Raw genomic sequence first — 24,392 nt, forward strand, 5'->3', positions numbered from 1 at the left:
ATACGTGACAACCGCAGACCCGGGCCAACGGTCCAGGACTTCTGGGCCTTTGAAACCATCCTGACAGTACTATGCTTGACTCCTTCTATGCACCAAAAGTAACCCATCCCCACTTTCTTTTTAAGAAAACTAGTAACATTCAATTTTCCTGAATATAAAAACAACTTACATTGTGCCTTACAGGGGGAAAAAAAGAAAAGTATAAAGAAAAAAAGTCAAATTACCTATAATTGTTCTGTTCTGAAATAATCATATAGCATGAAAAAGAATAATAATAAAATTAACATTTTAGTCTTTTTCCTTAAAATCGTTTTCTATACAGATATGGTCTTAAAAAATCAGAACCATGATGAATATCCAGTTTCATATCCTGCTTTTTCACTTAACATTATATTGTGAGCATTTCCTCATATCCTTGAATATCCTTAGGAACGTGATTTTTTAATGGCTGTATAATATTCTATTGTATGGATATACCATGACGAACTTAACTGTACCCCTACCTCAGACACTCAGATTGTTTTTAGTTTTCCATTATTATAATAGTTCTGTGATGAACATTCTTCCTAACTTATTTTTAACAACCCCGGGGGGAAACTTTGTGTTCAGCGTGGGAAAAATTACTACCATCATAAGTAAAGACCACAGAATTAGGAAGAAGTTTCAGAAGAGTGCGTCCATCGAAGATTTAGACCTGAGTGCTCTCAGCGGGAGCAGCTCCACGGAGAAAGCTCAAAACCATCCTTCATTTGGTCACCATTTTAGGACTTGACTCCACCGGGTCTGGAACAATTCTGGTTATAACACAGGTCAGGCAACAGCGCTCTCTTATCGCGTTGCTACGTCTCACCTACATCCAGCAGCACAGACCTTCGTGACACAGAAGCATCAAGTGGCATTTGCCAGATGCTCAGTGACCATAGTAAAACGATGAAGGGAAGAAAGGAATCTGCTCTCCACTGCCCTTTATCTGTCTGTTTTCATGGTGGCAGAACATACGTAACATACAGTTTGCCATTTTAACCATTTTTAAGTATATAATCCAGTAGCATTAAATGCATTCACTCTGTTGTGCAACCATCGCCACCAGCCATCTCCAGAACTTTTTCATCTTGCAAATTGAAACTCTACACCCATTAAACAACTCCCCTCTTCAGTCTCCCCCTAGCCCTTGGCAACCACCACCCTCCTTCTGTCTCTGTGAATGTGACTACTCTAGGTACCTCCTGTAAGTGAAATCATACATTTGTTCTTCCGCGTCTGGCATGTTTTCAGCAGGCATGTTTTCAAGGTTCATCCATGGTGTAGCATGTATTGGAATTTCATTCTTTTTAAAGGCTGAATAATAGTCCGGTGTGTGTGTGTGTGTGTGTGTGTGTGTGCATGTGTGTGTGTGTGTGTCACTTTTGTTTATCCACACAAAACATATTGATGAATATTAGGTTATTTCTACCTTTTGACTATTGTGAATAATGTTGCAATAATTCACATTCTTCAACATTCTGGCGCAAGTATCTGTTGGAGGTTTCGCTTTCAATTCTTATGGGTATCCACCTAGGAGTGGAATTCCTGGGTCATAAGGTAAGTTTAACTTTTTGAGGAACCACCGCAGCATTGTGCCATTTTAGATCCCCACCAGCAACTTGGGACGGTTCCCATTCTGCTTGTCTTCATCAACACTTGTTATATTCCTTCTTCTTCTTCTTTGGTTTTTGGTTTTTTTAAATAATCGCCATCTTAATGGGTATGAAGTGGTATCTCATTGTGGTTTTGATTTGTATTCTCCTAATGACTAATGACATTGAGGATTCTTTCATATTCTCATTGGCCATTTGTATATCTTCTCTGAGGAAATGTCTATTAAAGTCCTTTGCTCCAGGTGCCTGGGTGGCTCAGTTGGTTAAGCGTCTGACTCGATTACGGCTCAGGTCATGAACTCACAGTTCCTGAGATAGAGCACAGAGCTTTCTTGGGATTCTCTCTCTCTCTCTCTCTCTCTCAAAATAAATAAATATTTAAAAAATAAAAAAATCCTTTGCCCAATTTTGAAATGCATTGCTAAAGATGTTGCTTTTGGCGGCACCTGGGTGGCTCAGTCGGTTAGGCATCCGACTTCGGCTCAGGTCATGATCTCACAGTTTGTGAGTTTGAGCCCCACATCAGGCTCTGTGCTGACAGCTCAGAGCCTGGAGTCTGCTTTGGGTTCTGTGTCTCCTCTCTCTTCCCCTCCCCTGCTCATGCTTGCTCTCTCTCTCGCTCTCTCTCTCTCTCAAAAATAAATAAACATTAAAAAAATTTTTAAAGACGTCTGCTTTTGATGGGACAGACAGACACTCAGCATCAGAGGGCTCTTTACCCAGAGTATTTGGTGGCAGGAACAGATATTGATGATTCTCAAAAAGCAGGGAAGTTATTATAGAAGGAGGTTATTATAAGGCAAAGGGGGCCCCTCCTGGGATCCTAGTACAGGAAGTTCAGTGGGCCCCCAGGGAACTGGAGAGGCGTCAGGCTGCTACCCTGTCCGTGTCCCTCTCTCTGGGGCAGTGTAGTCCTGTCTCTGCCTCTGCTTGCACGTCTGCCTTCCCTGTGTGAGGCACTTAACCCCCAAGCTAAGCAGCTCGCTTCCCAGGACACATGCCCAACTGTCTTCTTCACATGACCTTAGGGCTCCAGGGGCCCCCAGTAAACTCCAGCTTCTCTGTCCCCATCCAGCATTTGTTCTCTGAGGTCAGGAGCCCCTGTGACCCAATCAGCTGTGGCCATAGGGCCGATGACATGCGACAAACATTGCCAGATCAGCCCCTGCCTTGGGTGAGGCCTGTGGATGGAGAGTAACTTCAAAGAAGGGCATATGGAAAGGCAGCCATGGTGGTTATGCTTAGCACCCAGAGGAAAGTTTCAAAGCTTTTCAGCAATCTAGTATTACATTATTATGTCCATCTCTCAAACACTCAAGAGTATTCTACACTTGATATTATTTACCTTTAGCTTGACATCTTTGTCTTTCAGGGTAGTGCAGCTGTAATGTTCGAAAGGCACCATTCAAGGTTGATATGATGGTGGTGCGTCCAATAGTTCATAAGCTTGTGATTGCACTTCAGTTTCAAAGTTTGAACACTGACCTAAGCAAGGCAAGCTTGCTTGGTCCAGAATATTTCTATATGGATGTGCTGTCTACTAGTCTCCCTAGCGTTAAATGTAAGCTATAGCCTCTCCCCCATCTTCTGATTTGGTTCAAAAAGAAAAATGGCAACCATTGTTTTTAGAGTGATCAGCATGGACGGAAGCCGAACAGCACAGCATGGGAGGGCAACCCCTAGAGTCAGCCTAGGGGGGACCCAAATACCCTTGGGAAGCATGAGATTTTAATTATTATTTACAAGCTACTTCTGACCTGTAGCACAGCCAGTAAGAGATGATGGCTTGTAATTAGGACAAGAACCTATCACCAATGAATTCCTCGGTTGGAAATGGAAGCCAAGGGTTAAGTCATGAATGCTCTCACTGTTCGCCCCAGCCCCTCCATCTTTGGCTGTTCACATTAGTGTCTGAGGAAGGAGAGGACACTCCTGTCTTTCTTTGTCAGGAGAGGACAGATCCATTCAAAACTCCCTTCCCAACAGATGGTGCCTTAGGAGGGAAACTTAGTGAAGGATAAAATGGGGGAGGCAGATAATCAGGTGATGGGAGAACTTAAGACAACACCCATTGGCAGGTACCCTGGGAAGAGCTGTTTCCCCCACGATGGAGGGAATGAGGTGGGACAGCACGTTGTCTTGTGGATTACCATGCCTTCTTAAAAACATTAACAGACTTTAACTTTTAGAGCAGTTTAGGCTTACAAGAAAATTGAGTAGAGAGTACAGCACTACCCCTCCCCTCATACACAGTGTCTCCTATTAGTAACATCCTGCATTAGTGTGACACATGTATTACAAGTGATGAACCAATATTAATATGATATTTTTAAAAATGTGTACTTATTTACTTTTGAGAGAGAGAGGGAGAGCATGATAAGGGGAAGGGCAGAGGGAGGGGGAGAGAGAGAATCCCAAGCAGGCTCTGCACTGTCAGCATGGAGCCCAATGCGGGGCTCGATCTCGGGAACCGTGAGATCATGACCTGAGCTGAAATCAAGAGTTGGACGCTCAACCAACTGAGTCACCCAGGTGCCCCAACACGATATTGTTAACAGATGTCCAGAGTTCACATGAGGGTTCGTTTTTGTGTGTGTTGCCCATTGTATAGATACTAACAAATGCAAAATGTCCTGTATCCACTGTTATCGCACAGAATCGTTTCCCTGCCTTCCAAACCCCCCGTGCTCCGCCTGTTCACCTCACCCCTACTTGAACCGCTGGAGACCAATGACCTTTTCTCTGTCTCTATAGTTTTGCCACCATGCCTTTTCAAATGGAAACTTCTGAAATAGCAGGGGACCTTGGTCAGGGTGGGATTAGAAGAGCAACGGCCGCGGGTTACTGAGCCCGTTCTTACTTCATGCCAGGTCCTCTCTCGGGCACTCAGCAGACACCGGCACACCTAGTTCTCAAGAGAACACAGAAGCTGTTATCATCTCATCTTAAAGATGAGAAATTAAGGCTCAGAGAACTGGGTAAGCATTCAGATGAACTGGCCAAGAGGGGCGTGGGGCCTGGACCCAGAACCCAGACTACAGAAACTGTACTTAACCCCTGCCCTGTTCAGCTCAATTTCTGACTACTCTATAATGAGCATCATGACCATTTTTCTCTTGCACCAAATGAAATGATACGGAGATGTTATAATTTGCTATTATTATTATTATTATTATTATTTACTATTATTATAGATTTGTTCCACCGCTTAACTTAACTGCTAAAAGTTTATTTAGAGGACCACCTGGGTGGCTCAGTCGGTTAAGCATCTGACTCTTGATTTTGGCTTGGGTCATGATCTCATGGTTTGTGAGTTCGAGCCCCGCATCAGTGCAGAGCCTGCGTGGGATTCCCTCTCTCTCCCCTCTCTCTGTCCCTACCCTGCTTGCTCTCTTCCTCAAAATAAATAAACAAACTTAAAAATGTTTTAAATAAAAGTTTATTTAGAATATGATATGTACATGTACACGGGGGAAATAGCCATACTTCTTTTTGTCTTCATATGAAGTTACTTAGAAAAACAGCCAAATGGGACTATATCAAACTCGATAAGCTTTGTGTGTCAAAAGGTACAGACAAGAAAGTGAAAAAGCAGCCCGCAGAATGGGAGAAAAGACTTACAAATCATGTACCTCATAAGGGGATAGCATCCAGAATATCTAAAGAATTCCTATATCTCAGCAGTGAAATAACCAAATAACCTGATGTAAAAATGAGCAAAGGACTTGAATAAGCTTGTGTCCAAAGATGATCTACAAATGGTCAACAAGCATACGAATATGAAAAGATGCCCAACACCACGAAATCATCAGAAGAATGTAAATCAAAAACCACGAGTTATCACCTCACACCCATGAGGATGGCTGCTCTGAAAAAAAAGAAAACAACAGAAAGTGACAGGCGTCTGTGATGTTGTGGAGAAGTTGGAACACTTGTGCCCTATTGATGGGGTTGTAAAATTAGAGTAGCCACTACGGAAAACTGCGGAGGTTCCTTAAAAAAAAAAAAATCAAAAATAGAGCTACCCTACGATCCAGCAACCTTACTTCTGGGTATAGACCCAAAAGAACTGAAAGCAGGGTCTCAAAGGGAGATCTTCACACCCATCTTCACAGCATTATCCACAACAGCCAAGAAGTAGAAGCAACACAAATATATACTGACGGGAAGGGATCCGCAAAATGGGGTAGATACACACACAATGGAATATTACTTGGCCTGGAAAAAGGAAGCAAAATCTGACACCTGCTACCACATGGGTGAACCTTGCCTAGTGAAAGAAGCCGGACACAAAAGGACAAATACTGTATGATTCCACTGGCACAAGGTACCCGGAGGCGTCAAATTCACAGGGACAGAAAGCAGGATGGCGGGTGTTTGGAGCCAGAGGGAGAGCGGAACGGGGAGTCAGCGTTTAACAGGCACAGGGTTTCAGTTTTACAAGACGAAAAAGTTCTGGAGCTGGATGGTGGTGACAGTCACACAACGATGGGAATGTACTTCATGCCACTGACCTGCACACTGAAATAAGGCTAAAATGTCAAATTGTATAATGTCAAATGTGACATATACTTTACCATCATTTTTTAAAATTAAAAAAAAAAAAGTTCTCGGGGCGCCTGGGTGGCGCCGTCGGTTAAGCGTCCGACTTCAGCCAGGTCACGATCTCGCGGTCCGTGAGTTCGAGCCCCGCGTCGGGCTCTGGGCCGATGGCTCGGAGCCTGGAGCCTGTTTCCGATTCTGTGTCTCCCTCTCTCTCTGCCCCTCCCCCGTTCATGCTCTGTCTCTCTCTGTCCCAAAAATAAATAAAAAATGTTGAAAAAAAAAAAAATTTTTAAAAAAAAAGAAAAGATGAAAGCCTTTAAAAAAATAAAAAAAATAAAAAAAATAAAAAAAAAAATAAATAAAAGTTCTCTAAATTTTTTTTCTTTTGAAGGAACTGGCCTGTTCAGAAAGCTTAACCACCACCGGAAATGTGTCCAAGAGAAGAGTAAAGCTTCCAAAGCTTCTAGAGCTCTATGGCGTTCTCAGAAGTCACACATAGAAGCCCAGACTCACGGCAGGTCTTCGCTGGCACTGAATTTCAAGTTGTGTTGGGTCTTTCATCGGAGAGAAGGAATAAGCAACTGCAAGAAAAGGGAAGACGACCAAAGGCCTGCTCCCCTGACCAGCTGGTGGCTCCAAAGAGTCTTGACATTCAAGGACTGCAAAGATCAGCTCCCTTAATGCCCACAACAGCCCCGATATCTGTGGGCAGACCGAGGCACAGGTGCTTTGAAGCCAACTTGCCCAAAGTCACACATAAACGAGGAAGCAGAGCCAGGATCCAAACGCTTACAGTCTGACCCTAGAGGCCACATTCTTAACCACTGTGCTATTCTGCCTCAGAGGAGGTAAGGGACCAACCAAGCCGAAGGCACGAAAGCAAACAAGGCGAAGATAATGAGGACATGCCCACCTGTGCCAGGTGTGAATCTTAGCTCATCCAGCCATGGTGCCCATCTAGGAGGCAGTGGTGATCTCTGAACCCATTTTAGACACAACAATGCTGAGGTCCCAAGACCATTAAGTCAGCTCCCCTTAGGTCTCACAGCCAGTGGGCCCCATTTCTACTCGCCAATCCTGGCTTTTCCCAGTTGCTTGTCTTAGTTCGAAAATTATTGGAAGATAAAGGGATCGCTGCATTATGCTGTTTCTCAGAGGCACCACTGGCCCAGACTGCTAGAGCTGTTGCCTTAACTTGTAACTTTAAAATCCCGACCTGGGCGCCTGGGTGGCTCAGTCGGTTAAGCGGCCGACTTCGGCTCGGGTCATGATCTCGTGGTCTGTGAGTTCGAGCCCCGCGTCGGGCTCTGTGCTGACCGCTCAGAGCCTGGAGCCTGTTTCAGATTCTGTGTCTCCCTCTCTCTGACCCTCCCCTGTTCATGCTCTGTCTCTCTCTGTCTCAAAAATAAATAAACGTTAAATAATTTTTTTTTTTTAATCCCGACCTTTCCCAGTTGCAGAGGGCTAGGAGGTGCTGTGACCACTTCACCTCTTTCCCAAAGACCAAGAGGCCTGTGGCTGGAAGGGCTGTGCAGCCAAACACAGGGAGGGACAGAAATGACCGAGGTCACAGGCATGGGCGGTGCCAGCCTGAGCCCTGTGTTTTTGAAACACAAGATTCCGTCTCGGGTGGAGGAAATGACAAAGCTGGAGGAAAATGTTGAAAATGGGAATCCACCAACGTGGAAGGCTTTACTCAAGGTTTTTTAGGCTAAACGCTGTAGGAAACAGTGGCAGATGGGGGCACCATATTGCAGGGCGCGATGTGGAACTTGGTCCAAAGCGAGGAAAACTCACAGGCTCCCAAATCACGTAAAACGCAACTGGGGAAAATGTGAAATAATTTGTTGTGGTGGAGAGCAGTTAAACTTGTCACACACTAATGAGTTCAGGATACCCAAGGAACAGACCTCTAGCCAAATCCGGCAGCAGCCAGAGGCGAGAAGCAACAGCGGTTCTCCCAGGAGCAGAATTCAGGACTAACAAGGGCTCAGGGACTTTTCCCAAAGGGGGTATCTTAGACGAGCCAGGGAGAGGGTCGCTCCGGTCAGCCACAACGGCGGGAGGAGTAAGCGGGATGATCTGATGCCTGGACAGAATCAGCCATCAAGTCTGGTCGGGCTCCCGCATTCACGGCATTCCTCTCTGCCTGCCCCCCCCCCACACTCCAACCCCTCCACCTTCCTGAGCCAGACGCCCCCCGCCCCCCCCCCGTCACCTCCCGCCTGCTCCCAGATGTAGCTTCCACCTGCCACATGACCTCCCTGCTCAGAAACCTCCAGGAGCTCTCCCCTTCCTACAGATAAACCTCCACCCCCACAGCTTCTCCCCCACGGATCCCCCAGACCGACTTGCCATAGCTCCCAGCTCGTCTTGTGTCCAGGTCGCACTGTACGTGCCGTGAACCTCCCAGGACAGGGAGGATGCCTGAACATAATAGATTCTCGGTGAATGTTTGCTGCATTGGTACCATGCTTCTAGAGTCAGCAGGGTCGGGGTGGAATTCCAACTCCACCACTTAACGGCTTTGTGATCTCGGGTAGGCTCACCTCCCTGAGCCCCAATTTCAATTTTGGAAAATGGGGGCAAGGAGGTCTTCTTCGTGGGCTCATTCCGAGAATTAAATGAGACAAAGTAGGTCAAATGCTTAGTCAGGAATAACTTCTCAATAAATGCTTTAAAAAAAAAAAAAACAATTCCTGCCCTGCTTATCTGAAAGCCACCTGTGTCACAGCACCTGTCACCCTCGAGACTTAAGGACGGAGCCCCTAATAAAAAGACCAAATAAAGGATTCGTGTGGCACTGACTGAAAGGAGATGGTTTGTTCCAGTGCCCAGCTGTAGTTATTTCATAAGAAAGACAGCGGAAAGAAAACAGGCTAGAGAAGGAATTTTTTAAAGGATTGGACGAAGAGGAAAGAAAAACAAGCCAAAGATAATTATTGATTCAGAAAGAGATGGAAACACAGCCTAAGTGTTTGGTCTTCCAGGGAGATCATAAAATCTGCTCAGTTCCCGTGCATTTCAGCTCCTCTAAGAGAAGTATTATCAAATCCAAGGGCAGTAAATTTCAAATAACTGAGGGCACATTTGCTTGAGGTTGGGCTTGTTCTATTCGCTGGGAAGGAAGGAAAATTCCTCTCGCTGTCACTTCTTCGGCCACCCACCTCTGCCAAGCCACAGGGGCCTGGCTTCTCCATCACATAGGACTTACCGGGATGGTAAGTCCAAGCCCTGGAAGAAACTAGATGAACAAGGGTCCGAGTGGCATCTGCGTTCCTAAGAAGGTCCTCCCACCCACGCTCTAACACCGTCCACCGCCAGGTCACCCCCCCCCCCATACCATTCTCCCAAGCCCTAGTCCTCCAGGGTGGTAAGTAAGCATCGTCCTCTCCCTCTTTATCCTTCAGTGTTAACAGTTTGTGAAACTCTTTTTAAAATTGCAAGATGCAACCCACAAGTGTTGGCAAAACTCATTCAGTGGGTTGCAGTCGACTCTTCTTTAATGAGATAGAAAATAACACAGCACACTACACGTGGTAATGTTAAGTACCATTTTACGAAACTTTCGTTTTGGTTATTTATAGAGAGTAAGATGAATTTCTCACTGCGGGTCTCAGTCAAAAATATTCAAAAAGCTGACTTGGAGGCCCGTGCAAGACTGGTTAAAACCTTCATGTTTGATTCCTTTTCATATCTACTACTGCACCTACCATAACACAAGGGAAGGTCCATGAAATACTTGTGCATGCATGGATGATGAAGTCGGGGGTGGGGGGGGGGGTGTAGCTAGAGACAGGAAGTGCTTGCAGAGTAAGAAAACAGATGCAGTAAGCGGCCAAAAAAAAAAAAAAAATGAGAGTGTCTTTGGGCGAATTTCTCTTGCTTTTGGAGAAAGTTGACTCATCCCAAACCTCTAGGACCTAGCCCATGGGGTTCAACTGAGGTTTTAACTGGGCAGAATATCCGCCTAATAACTTCCCGCTTTCCAACGTGTTTTATATCGTGTGCACCCAATAGAAGTCTATTTCAGAACTGGTGCAGCAACATGATGACCCAAAATCGGGAGTGGATCCCATGGCCAGTTCGCCACGAGTGTCGCGTGTTACTTAAAATTTTCAGTGACAGAGTTATTATAGCAAAAACTGGAAACCCTCTAAGTGTTCATCAGCTGATGACAAGATTCACAAAGTGGTCTAGCCATACGATGGAACACTCCTCAGAAATAAAAAGGAGTGAATTACCCATACGTGAAACAACATGAATGAAACTTAAAACCGTGGTGCAGAGTGAAAGAAGCCAGACGCAGAAGACAACATGCTGTATGATTCCACTTATGTGAAATTTCTAGACCAAAGAGCAGATGAGAGGTTGTCTGGGCCTGCGGGTGGGAGAAGAGATTGACCGCAGAGGGGTCTGTGGTGGCTTCGGGGATACTGGGAGTGTTCTATAACTGGATTATCCTGATGGCTGCACGGTTGTATGAATTTACTAAAACTCGTTGAAACATGCGCTTATGGTGGGTGGGCTTTTATGCCAAATGATACCTTGATGGAGCCGTTAGGAAAATCACGGGTGGTTTGAATGCCTCCACAGCTGGACGGTACAGGAGAAAGTTCTCCTTATACTTCTCAACTGTGGCTTTATTATATTGGAAAAGGGTCTGAACGTCTCTTAAAGTCAGACTGTTACATAACCTGGCCACTGCCCCCTTTTCCATGACTATGGACAGGACATCAGTGTCTATCTATCTGCCTGCTGGTCTGCTTCGTGGTCCTGAAAGACCACACACTACCAACTGGCATGCAGGGCCTTGCTGACCATTGCCCCGCTCACTCAGCAGCCCGGACGCCAGGGAGGAAAGATTTCCCTTGAAGCCCTTTCTCTACTGTTGACTACCGCTCTTCAGCAGACGGGAGGCAGGGTCCTTTCCATGCTGCCCAAATCAGCAGCAATTGTAAAAAAGAAAATAGCAGACTGGTATAATAAGTTTGTGGGCTTTCGCTCCCCCAAATAACTCATTGGGCATTGGAAGTACAGAGCAGTTATGATATGTTCAACCTGGTAACCTAAAATCATACATCTATTCAAAGCTAATGATCAAGGTAGACAGAATTTTGAGAAGAACAATTGCGATTTTCCTTCATACTCGTTCCCATAATGAAGGAATGTGCCTTAGACATCTACACATTGTCCTGCTCCTCTTCCAAATAGTACCCTGAAACTGCGCTCAGTGCGTAACAAGTCCTGGATAAATACTTGTTGGTTTGATTGATTCCTCGCCCCGGTGACAATGGCCAGATTAGAATTGATGAGACAATTTCCATAAGGCTGGAAAGGAACACCATGTACCCCCGTGGTCCCGGTAATTTGACTGATGCTGATGGGTTTTGTAATGATTCCTTTCAAACTTCCAACCTCCAGAACCTCTCAAATCCAAACCAGAAAACAAAGTTTTTAAAGCGGAACAATATTTTAGCTCTCATCAGCCCATGCCAAAACTGCAAACCAAATCCAAGTAGGTGAAAGTTATTATAACTCAGAATTCTATGAAAGTCAATTGCGGTTTTGCTAATGTTTAAAACAGACAAGTGTGACATTCAAATTTTTGTTTGTCAAAACAACAACAACAACAACAACAACAGTGGCACCAGAGTTTCCATGGAGTTTGAAATTCTGATTCAAAAAAGCCCAAGTATACATGGCTAAGTCCTTGGCAAAACGCACAGGAGACAAACTGAAATGAGCCATAAGGCACAACTGGGGATGACATTTGTGCTATTTTTTTTTTTTAACTTTTCCGAGTATTTCTTCTAAAAACCCATTCCTGGCTTCCCCGTACACACATATTAGATAAAGGGAGAGTAACAAAGATGGCCCCCGTCCAGCCCACTCGGCGGCCGAACGTGAAAGTGACTCCTAGGCTTCTTCTACCAAGATCGTCAGTGAGGAAACACGCAGCAAAGGGCCCTCTCTCGCTAGCAGTGAAGACAGCCTGCTAGGGAGAACTTTCTCCATGAAAGGCTTTAAGCCACAGAAGCATTCTCTCTGGAGATGAGGAACGTGGGCCAGAAAGAGGCAAGAGCCACCTACTCGCTACAGTTATTCCCCCCGAATTGAGGAAAGTCAGCCTCAAAGTCCCTTATTCTCAAAAGAAATGATGCAGAGAGCGAGCTGGCCATGGCATGTCTCCCCACACACCTGTGGTTGGTTTCTATTGTCTTTCTTCGGTATTTACTAAAAGTTGGCTACGTGCCCAACGCATGTGTAACTCACTGAATTCTGAACGTATCTCCCTTTTGGCTGTGTCCAACTCTCAGTGCTTTGAAAGGTCCTTGAGGAGTAGAATTGAGCCTTTCCATCTTTGTTGCCTTGGCCTCCAGCCCAGGGTCTGGCAGAAAGTGTGCATTCAATTAATGTTAGTTGAATGGATGGATGGGTGGGCCGGTAGATAGTGGGATGGTAGATAGGTGGGTGGAGAGACGGGTGGGTGACAGGTGGATAGATGGATGGATGAAGAGAATAGACCAGTCAACAAGTTTCCCCACTTCTGAGATCCTACATATCAAGGTGTCCTGGTATACAACTCTTACGTAAACCCGTGGCATTATCATTAAGTTCCAGACATCCATCTGTTTTGATGATACACACGGTAGGAACACGCAGGGGAAAAAAAAGCCCCTTGCTTCACTGATGCCACATGTAGGAAGATCTTTGCCAAGTGTACTATTTATCACCTGAAAACTACTCTTCCTGATATCCTATTCCATTTATAGATTCTGGCTCTGGAGTGTAAGAGTCTATTTTTTGAATTAAAATGTGATAAGAGACATTTCAGTTCCCAGAGTCTCTTCTCCGTCTGTAGGTCAGAAGTTATTGGCTGGAGTCCCAGCATCTCCCTTGAGCTATTGCTTCTGCTGACCAAACCTCCTGAGCCTTTAAACCAAATGATATCATAATCATTATGGTGCATCGTTCTAACAGTTGACGTTCATCTACGTATGCACAGGTATCTTTGAATTTCCCCCTGCTTATCGAAATCGCAAACAGGTGAGCAAGTTTTAATCCGTATTGTGAGTGCCTCGAAGTGGGGTTCTGATGATGATACTAATGAAAACTGCACTGGCATTTGTTGAACTGACTACTGGTAACTACATGGTTGTTGCATATTAGATAATGTGATATATAATCACCGACAGAACAATGCCTCCTAGAGACACTGTACTTCTCTAACAGAAAAAAAAAAAAAAACTATGACCATAAATTCTATTCATTAAGCACCTACCAAACTCCAGGTGGTCTCACACCAAACGCAGGGCTCTTACACACATTAGCTTCTTCATTTCCCATTCGAGTCGTAGGAAGTAAGGAATGTTATTTCCGTTCGACTGATGAAATGACTGAATCTCAGAGAAACGAAGAGCATTGCTCAAGGATCTAGGTGTGAGTGGTGAGGGAGGACTTAAACCTGGGTCGAGCCTGCGTGTTTTCTATTCTCCCACTTGGGTTAAGCAGTTCTAAGAAAACCGTATTTCTCTTGCTCATTTCTTTTGCTTATGACACAGGATATTGTGGTATTGCTCATGTACTAAAAACCATGCTCAGAGTTCTTGTGGTTTTGAGTTGAAAAAAAAAAAACAAAAACAAACAAGATCAGATGTGAAGATTTACTTCGACTTTAGTACAGTGTAACCTCAAAAGAAAAAAAAAAAACCTTAATCTTTCAAGTTCCAATTTCCACAATATGCATATTCACACAGCTTCTGAAATGACTAGGGAGAATGAGTCTAGTTGATTACCTCCAGAGCAGTAAGTCGTGTCCCCAGTTACAAGACTGGAGGGACGGTGAGCTAGGACATCACAGCCCTTGACAATCTTTGCTTATATTTGAGTGCCTTCAATGTGAATTCAGGGCACATTTACAGCACCTCTGTTCGGTTTTTCTTTTATGTAGTTTTTAACACAGTGGCAAATTGGAAGTGACTGCCAGCCGGCTGAAATCTACAGCTAATCGGAAAGGTCAAACAGCCTCCTTTGTTCAACATACGCCATCCCTCCCCATTCCTTCACAGCCTGTGCAGTGTGACCCAGCGAGAAACATGTCTGCTCTTGTCCCCCATGTGTTGCATTGACGCCGAGGTGCTGAGATGCCCCCGGGCTCATCGAAGGCCGGCCTCTCTCATGTTTCATCATTGGCCCAATAGGCGCAGAGCTTGTGGTTTACCGTCTATCTCTGCAAGCACTCAAGGCCAAGGCAGACTGCCCAAGACTGAGAACAAAAGAACACCCAGTTGCCCAACACTTTAAGACACTCTAGCCAGCCTCCTCCTCCCCAGGTAGTGAACATGTGTCTCCCCACCCAACACATGCAAACTCTTCCTCCCCCTTCTCCCTTCACATCTGTACCCCCTCAGCCCCACCTTTTCCATAGTCATTCAGAAATTTTAAACCTAAACTATAGCAAGTGATTTCTTCCTTGATGAATCGCCCCTTCTCCACTCCACCCTATAACCTGGCTCTGAGGTAATTTCCTAATTCTTTTGGACAAGTCAGTTTACTCTTGATGAGGATTAAAGGTTATTTTTAACCTGAACCACACACGAGGAAATGATGCAATAATTTCTTTGAGCTGGCTGAATGGTTCCTCTTTTTCTTTTTGGTCCATGAATCAAGATGATTCTGAACTTGAAGTTGTTTCTGGCCTTTGTGAGTAATTTCATAATCGCAGAATAAAGTCCACCACTCCCAATTTAAAGGGCTTGCGAGCAGCGACGGTTTCCTAAATGACTGGCATTTTTGTCAGATGTAGACCCCGGGGTTAAAACTCAGAGTGATTTTTTTTTTTTTTAAATTTTTTTAAATGTTTATTTATGAGAGATAGGTAGAGAGCGAGCAGGGGAGAGGCAGAGAGAGAGAGAGAGAGGGAGGGAGACAGGATCCCAAGCAGGCTCCGTGCCATCAGCACAGAGCCCCGTGAGGGGCTTGAACCCACGAACCGTGAGACCATGACCTGAGCCGAAATCAAGAGTTAGATGCTTGACCAATTGAGCCACCAGGCTCCCAAAACTCAGAGTGCTTTTAGGCCAGCATACACACGCGCCCTCCTGGTCCCTTTCACAAAGCCTGCTCCAATTTGAAAGAAAGGTGGTTAACTCTGCCACCTGGGGCTATTCTGATAGGCATCAAGTTGTCCGCCGTCCCTCCAATCTCTTGTCTAGACCTTCTAGATAGAAGGTAGACATTTCTCAATCTATCACTATTTTTAAACTGTTTGTGCATTTAAGGCCGTATGTTTATATCAGGGTTTCTCAACCTCAGGACTGTTGAAATGTGGGGTCAGGTCATTCTTTGTTGTGGAGCTGCTTATGCACATGATAGGACTCTTAGCATCCCTGGGCTCCCTCTACCTGCCAGATGCTGGCGGCACCCTCTCCAAAGTCACAACAACCGAAAATATCTCCACACATTGCCAAGTGTCCTCCAGGGAAGCAAAATTGGTTGAGAAACACTGGCCTTTCTTTTGGTTTCAATTACAAATTCCTTTTGGACCAGAACTCACCGAATTTGTACAGACTTCACAACAGGAAGGTGTGGAGAGAAAGCTGTTGAATGATGATCACAGTCACCAAAAATGTATCGAGGATTTTGGCTCCCGTTTAAAGAGGACCGACAATTTCAACAGATGATCAAGTAAACAGTAGATAATTTGTCTTATTCAGCCTTCTGTTCTAATCAATAGGATTAAAACGGCAACACTTAGCTCTCTTTTTATGAACCACCAGGAGGAATTAAAAATCTTTAAGAAAGAACTCATCCCCTCATAATTAAACTGCTCCCACAAAATAAGGTAGGAGGCAGGTAGAGTGAAACCACGCACAGCAGTGTGAGTGAGCGAATGGCAAGCCTCAGAAAAATGAGTCTGCGCCTGGATAAACATTCCTTTGCAATTACTGTTCTGCGAGGCAGGGACTGAGGGCGGCACCCCATCCCCTCGTGAGAGCTGGCCCTCATAAACTACATCCAGTATCTTTCATGGCTGGAAAGCAGAAGATAGGTATGAACTCATATGTCATTATAACTGCTGTGTTTTTCATCCATTCAAGTGGCATTAAACTGCTGGGTTTGGAAAAGACAAGTTTCTAAATGGTCTCTTTCTAGCCCTCTCTCGGGGCAAAAGAACAAAACCTTTTATCAGTTAATCTGATGGATGACATGGGGTTATTTTTATTCTATTCACAAGAGACAAGGCATGTAGGTCCCCCTTGTTCTTACATGCATTGGTTAATAATTCAATTAAACAAATATTTGTGGAAATCATGGGCAAAGCAGTTTGATAGCCACCAGTTACTACAGTGGAAATGAAGATCTGCCCTCTGAGTTTACATTCTGTTTCTCTAACAGTTGGTTGTATATTTTTATTATATTCCCATACATACTTGACATTGTATACTTTAAGGGCCGATCCAGCGGATTCAAACGTCTGAGTGCCCATAGATGATGGGTCATCCAGAAGGAGTTTATGGACACATGGCTTTTGACATAAGGGTGGGTATTCAAAACAATATTAATGGTGAGAGGGTTTTTTTTTTCCTGATTATTAAATTAATACATGTTGCTGTTTTTAAAATAAAATCCAGAAAACAAAGAAAAGTTCAAGGGGAAGATGGTCTCCCATAAGCAGTGGAAGGTCATAGCAAAGGCATAGGACCCAGTATGCTGGGGACAGCAAAACCTGTGTGGGATCCTAAGGAGCCACCCAGAATCATGGGGTGGGGGCCTGAATGCCAGACCTAATTAAGAAGACAATGGGGAGCCACTGATGGTTGTATGTTCTGGGCATCCTCGTGACAGAGTCAAGGTGCCCGTGAGGTCCTAGTGGTTCTGCTCAATTGTCACATGTGGAGCCTGAGGATATAAGGTATGCATTAACCTGTCCAAGGTCATGTAGCCAGTAGACGGGAGGACGGGCAGTCCCAAACCCCATGTCCCTCACACAAAGTAGGAATTGAGTGGAACAAGACAAGGGCTGTGATTTAAAGCATCATGTGTCTAGCTGTGGCAGATACAACTTTGACCCAGAGGAATGTATCAAAAGATTCTGTAGGCACAGAAAAAGGATCTTACTTAACTTTGTAGATAAAAGACCAACTGACAGCCCAGAGACATCTACGCAGAGCAGGTACCCTTGGGTGGAGGGCACCTTCCCTGACTGTCGGGTACCCAGAATGATATACCACTGCCAAGTTACCACCTGAATGAAGTGAGGGGCTTTGGAGCTTTGGGCGGCTTCCCTTTGGCGCTTTTCATGGGGAGTTCATGCCACTGACCCATAGCAATCGTTCTGGACTATCTATCTGGTTAAGAGCCAGCCTGCTCACCAGGTATGATGGCTGGAGCCCCCAATACATGCCCGAGACACTCCGGGATGCATTCCCAGGTTTACCATGCCCCTGGTAGATCCAGAAGTCATGCCAAGACAGGACAACATTTCAAAGGGAGATTCATGAATGTGAACAAGGGTTGACAATGTCAGATGCTACAGAAAGGGCATAGTGCACAAGGCAACTGCTTTTGACTCTTCTGGAAATCTTTGAGGAAGCACTTCTGAATGGTAGTGGGGGGAAAAGCTGGGTTGTTTAGGGTTACAGAGGGGAAGAATCATGACTAGATAAATACATTGGGTATGATCTGCTCCTTCTAGAAGTATGTCGGTGAGGAGGAGAAGAAAAATGAGGAATGGTAGTGGATCAAGAGGATTTCTTCAGGACCAGGTGGGAGTCGAACTCTTCTCCTTCAACAGCGTCCAACGAATGCTTTCTCTGTGCCTCACAGATGCCAGGCGTTCTCCAAGGTCTGGAGAGACAGCCACAAATACTGACAAAATTCTTGTCCCCGTGGGGCTTATATTTGGGGAAAAGGGGAGGAAGGCAGGGCACAAACACCAAAAAGTGAAAATAAACACATAGATATAAATAAGGTAATTCCATACAAGGATGTGGAATGTCAGTGATATATTAATGAAAAAAAAAAAAGACATTGGTATGATAAGACCAAGACTGGCTGAGTTGGGGGAACGGGGTGGTCAGACAAGGACCCCCTAAGGAGGTAACACTTGAGAGGAAGCTTCAGGAGTGAGAAAGAACCGCCGTGGAATTTCTGACAGAGGGACAGCAAGTTCAGGGTCCCTGTGGCAGGTACCAGCTCAAGGGACAAAGGGGCCAGTGTGGTAAAGCACAGAGAGCCAGGGAGATAGAAGGAAAGGGGAGGCAGCCAACAGATTACCACACGCCTGCGACCACAGAAGCAAGTTTGGGTTTAGTTCTAACTGCGATGTGAAACCACTGGGGGTGTTGAAGCAGGAAAAGCTAAGTGATCTTTTTTTCTAATTATTATTTTAAGATCATATATATCTTTTTAAAAGCCACTCTTGGCTACAGAGCAGAGAATAAACTCTAGGGCCAGGAGTGGAAGTTGCCGGCGTCTGTTGCGGGGGGGTCTAGTGGGAGACCAATGGTGGCTTGGACCAAAGTAGCAGCAGGGAAAATGTGAGCGTGTTGCAAACACAGAGCCCACAGCACTTGCTGATGGACTGCATCTGGGGAGAGGTGGAAAGGGGCAAACTGAGGGAGAGCCCTTGGGTCTCCACCCAAGTACCTACGTGAATGGCAGTGCTATTTCCTGAGCTGGGAAGACTGGAGGAGGAGTCTGGAGGGAGTAGAGACTAACAGTCTCAGTGCTGGATAAGTCAAGTCAACTGTAAGACGTCTGAATCCCAGAAGAGATCTGAAGGAGAAAGCTGGGAGAAATCAGGCCAGGGATACAGATTTTGGAGTCATCAGTCTATGGATGTTAAAAAAAAAAAAAAAAAAAAGCAAGCAGTTGGATTAAACATAGAATTACCACAGGATCCAGCAATCCCACTCCCAGGTATAGACCCCCGAGAATTGGAAATAAAACTCATACACAAATATTTACAGCAAGACTACTGAAAACAGCCAAATGGTGGAAACAACCCAAATGGCCACCAACAGCTGGATGGATAAATGAAATGTGGAATAACCACACGACGGAATACTATTCAGCCGCAGAAAGGAACGAAGCCTTAATACACGCTACAAAGTGGACTGTGAACCTTGAAAACATTACGCTAGGCAAATGGTTCCATTTATACAAGAACATCCACGATAAGCAAATCCAGAGACAGAAGGCAGACGAGCAGTTGCCAGGGGTTAAGAAAGGAGCAAATGGGCAGCGGCCGCTGAATGGGTACAGAGTTTTCTCTTGGGGTGATGGAGGATGTTTTGGGACCAGACAGAGGTGGCAGTTGCACCATAATGTGAATGCAGTAAATGCCACTAAACTGCACGCTTTAAAATGGTGGAATTTATGTTCGTGGGTATTTTACGACGCCAAAACATACATACATACATACATACATACATACATACCAAACATAGGCAAGGGGGTTGGACGAGGTGACCTCCGGATCAGGCAGAGACGGACAAGACAGCCCTGGACTGAGCCCCAAGCATGTGAGAATTTAAGAGGTCAGCCGGAAGAGGGATAGTCAGCAAAGAAGGTTCGAAGGCACAAACCGTGACACCGGATGAAAACCAGAGACATTGCTGTCCTAGAACCCAAAGGGAAATGTGTTGCAAGGAGAGTCAAGTGACCATCTGTGTCAAAGAGTGACTTCGTGTGCGGTTCGGGGGGGACACTGCCACATTCGCCTGCTCCGTGGTGGAACCATTTTGCACTCTGCTCAGCACTGCGTCAGAGTGCTCCCGTCCGCCCTGCAATAGAGCACTGTTGCCAGACCAGCGTACCGTCCTCTCCGAGGGGGAAATAGATCCCAGGGTAGATTTCACCTGCAACTCCTCTAACTGAGAGTGAGGCTGAACATCGTTACAGACATTCAGGGGCCACCCGTCTCTCCTCCATTGAGGGCTATCTGAGCCCGGTCTTCTTCCATTTTCTGTTGAGCTGGGAGTCTTCTCACTCTTGATTTCTAGGAGCTCTTGAAGTATCAGGGAGCTGGTCTTTTGTATCACCCCCTCCCTTGAAGCTCTTCTTTCTTTGCTACCTCGAAAGTATTCTCTTCTAGGTGTTCTTTCGTCTCCAGGGTCTCATGTGAGCCTTTGGGATGCTTTCCCCTGGGTACGTGGGCTTCTCCCCGACTCGGCACTTCGCGTGTTAGCGCCCCTGACCCTTCGTCTCCAGCGACCTCACTTCACTACATGCCCTTCTCGGGCATCCCTCCCCTTCCATCACTGCCTCCACCATGATTCTGATCACAACTGTGTGCTGAACTCTCCCTAAACGATGTGCAGCAGGATATTAACAAAGGACTTCTCGATGCTCAGGGCGGGCTGAGACCCCACAGCGGAGAACAAGGTGTGTTAGGCACCCAAGCATTCGAAAGAGAGGGGCTAGACCATCTAGGCAGACCTTACAGAGGATGACCCAAAACACCACACAGGGGCCTGGCCTCATCATGAGGGTCTTTACCAGAGGTTTGAGCGTTGCTCCTTAGTTCTTTGCAGAGAACCCACCGCCCTCAAACCAAGCAGAAGGCTTTAAGAGAATCTTCTGGAGAGCCTGGCTGGTGTCTTATGGAATTGAGGGGACGCAGGATTAGCTGACTTGTGTTGGAAAAGCTCTAAAGGTGAAAGGCTGGCTGGCTGCCATGGCCCCAAGTGGGGAGAGGAGCCCTCTTGTCAATGCTGTTCCCGGTGGTGGCACCCCCCAGTTAATGGTCATTTTCTCCCCGTTGGTCACGGAAATTGGAACAAAATTTGGAAAGTGTTGGAAGGGCATAATTGTTGCTTCTGCACAGTGAAGGAAACAATCAACAAAACTAAAAGGCAGCCTATGGAATAGGAGAAGATATTTACAAATGACATATCTGATAAAGGGTCAGTATCCAAAATCTATAAAGAACAGGGGCACCTGGGTGGCTCCGTCGGTTAAGCATCTGACTTCAGCTCAGGTCATGATCTCATGGCTCGTGAGTTCAAGCCCCATGTGGGGCTCTGGGCTGACAGCTTAGAGCCTGGAGCCTGTTTTGGATTCTGTGTCTCTCTCTCTCTGCCCCTCCCCTGCTTGTTCTCAATCTCTCTCTCTCTCTCTCAAAGGTAAGCATTAAAAATATTTTTAAAACAAAGAACTTATCAAACTCAACACCCCCAAAACAAATAATCCAGTTTAAAAATGGGCAGAAGACATAATTAGACATTTTTCCAAAGAAGACATCCAGATGGCCAACGGACACATGAAAAGATGTTCAATATCACTCATCATCAGGGAAATACAAATCAAAACCACAACGAGATACCACCTCACACCTGTCAGAATGACTAAAATTAACAACACAGGAAACAACAGGTGTCGGCAAGGATGTGAAGAAAGGGGAATCCTCTTGCACTGTTGGTGGGAATTAAAACTGACGCAGCCCAGCCACTCCGGAAAACAAAAAGTTAAAAACAGAACTACTCTATGACCCAGCAATTGCACTACTAGGAATTTACCCAAAAGATGCAAAAATACAGATTAGAAGGGGCACATGCACCCCAGTGTCTCTAGCAGCGTTTTCAATAATGGCCAGACTATGGAGACAGCCCAAATGTCCATCAACTGTTGAATGGATAAAGAAGATGCGAGAGATATATACACACACATACATACATACAATGGAATATTACTCAGCCATGAAAAAGAATGAAATCTTGCCATTTGTAACAACGTGGGTGGAATTAGAGCATATTATGCTAAGTGAAATAAGTCAGAGAAAGACACATATACCATATAATTTCACTCATCTGTGGAATTTAAGAAAAAAATAGATAAACATATGGAAAGGGAAAAAAAGAGAGGGAAGCAAAACACAAGAGACTCTTAATGATATGGAAAAACTAACAAACTGAGGACTGATGGAGGGGAGGTGGGCGGAGGATGGGCGAAATGGGGGATGGGCATTAAGGAGGGTCCTTGTCATGATGAGCACTGGGTGTTGCATGTAAATGATGAATTACTAAAGTCTATTCCCAAAACCAATATTACACTGTCTGTTAACTAACTAGAATTTAAACAAAAGTTTGAAGAAAAACCCCACAAATTTAATATAATTTAATTTTTAGAAATAGAAGGGCATAATTATTGACTCTCCAGGAAGCTGAGAGGCAGACCTAACATGGTAACAGCAGAAGAGAGGAAATGCCAAACAGGCAGAATTTGGAAACTCATGGAGAACCGGCCCTGGGCATTCATGGAAAACATCCTTATAAATAAAGTTTTTACAAAAGCTAAACACAGAAAAAATTCACACGATGTTGTTGCATAGTATTCACTTAAGATTTTCTTAAATCACTTGAATTTGGATCTTAGTTTCAGAAAATGAAGCTGCTTCAAGACAGGAAAAAAATTAAAATGAGGCATTATTTTAGAGTGGTCAAGAGCTCTGGCTGGGGCGTCACACAGACCTGGGTTGGAAGTCCTGCTCCATCATTTATTAGTTGTGAAACTTGGAGCAAATCGCTCAACTTCTCTGAGCCTCAATTTCCTCCTTTACAAAGCAAACATAATACCCGACAAGGCTGTTACTAGAAGTAAATGGGATATTGCAAATGACACCCTTAGCATGGTGTCTGGTGTTCAGTCACTGGTTCTGGCCAATCTCGAGTGACACCCATCACTCGTCATCAGGGAGATGCAAATCAGAACCACACTGAGATATCACCTCACACCTGCTAGGATGGCTCTCATGAAAAAGACAAGGGATAACAAATGTTGGTGAGGGTGTGGAGAAAAGGGAATGCTCGTGCACTGTTGGTGGGAATGTAAATTGGCAAAGCCATAATGGAAAAAAGTATGGAGGTTCCTCACAAAACTGAAACCAGCACTACCATAACATTCAGCAATCCCACTTGTGGGAAAATCAGGACCTCAAAGAGATATCTGCACTCTCGTGTTCATTGCAACTTTTCACAACAGCCAAGATGTAGAAACAACTCAAATGTCCTTTGACAGACGAAGAGATAAAGAAAATGGGGTGTATAGATACAACTGAACAGTATCTAGCTGCGACAAAAGAAGGAAATTCTGCCATTTGTGACAACATGGATAAATCTGGAAGGCACTATTCTCTGAAATAAACTCGACAGAGAAAGACAAATACTATAGAATCTAAAACGAAACAAAACGATAAGAAAGTTTCATGGAAACAGAGAATAGGAGCATTCTGACCACAAAATAGAAAAGAGTTAATTAGCTATGGTAACTATATGAAGTGATAGACGTGTTGACCTCGGTGATCATTCTACAATGTATATGTATATCAAATCATCACATTGTATACTTCGAATGTATATACTATTGTATTTGTTTGCTATTCCTCAACGAAGTTAGAAGGAGAGAAAGGAAAAGATGGGAGGGAGGGATGAAGGAAGGGAGGGAGGGAGGGAAGGAGGAGGAAGGAAGGAAGGAAGGAAGGAAGGAAGGAAGGAAGGAAGGAAGGAAGGAAGGAAAGGAAACTCTCTAAAGATAACTTCTTGAAGACAGGGTCCAAGTCTTCCATATAGACTTCCTATCCTACATCCCATGGCAAGTGGATTTTTACAGCTGTATATTACCATTAATACTGTGACAATAACAATATTTCAATTAACAAAAGTATAAAGATTCCAGGGGCGCCTGGGTGGCTCAGTCGGTTAAGGGTCTGACTTTGGCTCAGGTCATGATCTCGCAGTCCATGGGTTCAAACCCTGCATCGGGCTCTGTGCTGCCAGCTCAGAGCCTGGAGCCTGCTTCGGATTCTGTGTCACCCTCTCTCTCTGCCCCACCCCCACTCACACTCTGTCTCTCTCCTTCTCTCAAAAATGAATAAACGTTAAAAATTTTTTAAAAATTCATAAAGATTCTTGGTCACTCAGGAGTGATGGCAGACATTTTACATGGCCACAGACAATGTTTTTAGTAAAGATAAAAAGAAATAGGGGGAAAAAAAAGAAAAAGAATAAAAGAGAATGTGACATAGATCTAAGTTTCTGTTACATGGCCCTGGAAAGAATGCACATGCCCTATCATTGTATTTTACATCTTTAATTTTGGTTGGTTTGGTGCTTTCTGACGGATGCTGTTAACTTTATGGAGTTTCCAAAGAAAGTTCTCTGTAATGTGCTCTGAAGGAAACTGAGAAGAAAATAAGGCACACTG

At 44.8% G+C, this 24,392-nt stretch overlaps 1 long non-coding RNA gene across 6 annotated transcripts in view; it reads right to left on the reverse strand.

The window, feature by feature from the left end:
* Positions 1-24,392, reverse strand: part of LOC131493401 (uncharacterized) — a 144,027-nt gene that overhangs the window by 108,155 nt on the left and 11,480 nt on the right. Inside the window, exon 4 of one of the 6 annotated variants that reach the window (XR_009252625.1) lies at positions 17,925-18,965. The exons of the other annotated variants lie outside the window; for them this stretch is intronic. This is a non-coding gene — a long non-coding RNA (uncharacterized LOC131493401). Of the gene's footprint in view, positions 1-17,924; positions 18,966-24,392 lie in introns of those variants that run through there. 6 annotated transcript variants of the gene reach the window in all.

The sequence above is a fragment of the Neofelis nebulosa genome, chromosome 13 (genome assembly GCF_028018385.1).
Source record: "Neofelis nebulosa isolate mNeoNeb1 chromosome 13, mNeoNeb1.pri, whole genome shotgun sequence".
NCBI lineage: Eukaryota > Metazoa > Chordata > Mammalia > Carnivora > Felidae > Neofelis > Neofelis nebulosa.